We start from the raw sequence: 2,486 nt of genomic DNA, 5'->3' as shown, positions 1-2,486 counted from the left end.
CTGTGCATGCATCTGTATTGCCCTTCCTGCCTGTGAAGACTCCAGACTCCCTTTTCTTTCTGGCTCAGCTGGTAAAGAATATGCCTGCAATGTGGGAGACCTGAGTTCGATCCCTGGGTTGGGAAGATCCCCTGGAGACAGGAAAGGCTACCCACTCCAGTATTCTGACCTGGAGAATTCCATGGACTCTATAGTCCCTGGGGTTGCAAAGAGTCGGACACGACTGAGCAACTTTCACTTTCACTTCACTTTCACTCAAAATCCAACACAGGCATCAGCTCCTCCAGAAAGCTTTCCTCTTATCCTCCAGCGTTATTTGATGCTCGTCACTGAGCTCTCATAGAGCCCCATACCTGTGTCCTCCATGGCTAACACTGCAGGGTGACCTTAAGTATCCCCTTTCAGAATTTAAGCTTTTCAGAGGGAAAGCACCACAGAATCACACATACAATATCTAGTGCAGTGCATCATCACATCTAACAGACACTAAAAAATATTAGTTGAAGGCAGGAAAGGAAACTTCCTGAAGGAAAATCAAGGCGCATAGCAGGTATGTGATTTGTCCAATATCACAAAACTGGTAAGTGGCATAGTCTCTGTAGAATTTATTCCACCTGCATCCTGGGGTCAGGTCCAATCCACTTTTCTACACTCCTCTATCACTAATTTGGGGCTCTGGGTATTTCAGAAAGAGTGGAGGCATAAAAACATTCTCTTATAGGTATTTATTTGATAAACTTAAAGAATTTGAAACAGAAATACTTAAACTAAATATATTACTTTGACAAAAACTAGAAAACCAGGCAAGCATACTGACGGCTGAATCACTGACAATATTGCACTTATTGTAATCTTCCCAGGTAAGTGAAGAACAAGAAGAAACTACTTCTAAAATATATACCTACATATTTACCTACGTTTAAACCAAGGAGAAGTGATTCATGGCTCAGCCAGTAAAGAATCTGCCTGCAATGCTGGAGACCCAGCTTCGATCCCTGGGTTGGGAAGATCCCCTGGAGAAGGAAATGGCAACCCACTCCAGTACTCTTGCCTGGAGAATCCCATGGACAGAGGAGCCTGGCAGGCTATCGTTCATGGGGTTGCAAGAGTTGGACACAATTTAGCAGCTAAACCACCATCACCAAACCAAGGAGAAAGGCGATTCTATAACTCAAATGAATAGTCAAAATAAAGATGAGAATTTTCTTTTTTGTCTCATCCAAGCCAATGTATCATTTATCAATAAAACCAAAGATCTATTATGGTTATTGAATTTCTAGGGCCATTTTGCCAAAAGCAAGCAAAGTATTTGTGGTATTCACACCACGTCTCAATCAAAGCAGTGGTTGGAAAAACCATCGTGATAGATCTGAGTCCTTATTCATCAAGAATTTCTATATCATTCTTTAATTGAGAAGAAGTCAGATTTCCAGTTGTGCAAAGCTATCTATGGCATATAACAGACTGGATGAATTGTGAAATAGTAACTACACATCAAGGATTTAGGTTGTACATGAGCAATCATTAAATTCTTCCCAGTAGCACTTCCACAGTATTGTGCCTCCAGTTAGGCAGAAGTAAATAAAGCTAGCTGTCAAGGTGATACCGAAGAACCTTTTCCAACTGCACTTGCCTACTCCACTCCACTCTGCTGTCCTCCAACAGAACTGCTCTAGGTGCCCAGGAGCAGCTTCTGCTTTCCTGTCCCTAGAACAGCGTTCACCTCTGGAATGTGCTCTTCCCACTCAGTCTTTTTGGTAAACAACAAAAAAAGATATACTTTATTGAAGTATAATTGATACACACAAAAAAACTTTACATAATTAATGTTCATGATTTGATGTGTTTGGACATATGCACACAGCCTTTAAACCATCACCACAATCAAGGTAATAAACATATCCATTATCTCCAAAAGTTTCTTTGTGTCCCTTTATTTTTATCATTGATGGTAGCAGGTTGTTTTATCTTTGTGTGTGGATATAGAAATACTGGGCTTCTCTGGTGGCTCAGATGGTAAAGAATTCACCTGCAATGCAGAGACCAGGGTTCGATCCCTGGCTGGGGAAGATGTCCAAGACTCAGACACAACTGACTCACTTTCACTTTTTCATGAAGAGAATGCTTAACGTAAGTTCTACCCTCTTAACAAATGCTTAACTCCATGACATAATATTATTATAAATAATATATAATGTATGTACTATGTTGTACAGCAGATTTGTAGAATTTATTCATCTTTCAGAACTGAAAGTTTATATCAAGTTGAAAAATCTTTTTTTGCCCAAATTTTTCTGTTAACCTACAAAGGTATCGGAAATACCACAACTTAGAAATAAAAGAGAAAAACTTTCCTGGTTCAACCAAATTCTCTTTATTCTCTTTGAAGAGTTATGATTCAGGTAAACAAATCCTGTCAAGAGCTATGTGTTGAATGAGTGGCCCCTTCTAAATATTTTTGTATGTTCCTGATCAGCCCATAGTGA

This window comes from Bison bison, unplaced genomic scaffold (genome assembly GCF_000754665.1).
Source record: "Bison bison bison isolate TAMUID 2011002044 unplaced genomic scaffold, Bison_UMD1.0 scf7180017863646, whole genome shotgun sequence".
In the NCBI taxonomy this organism is placed as follows: domain Eukaryota; kingdom Metazoa; phylum Chordata; class Mammalia; order Artiodactyla; family Bovidae; genus Bison; species Bison bison.
This window is presented reverse-complemented; position numbering follows the sequence as displayed.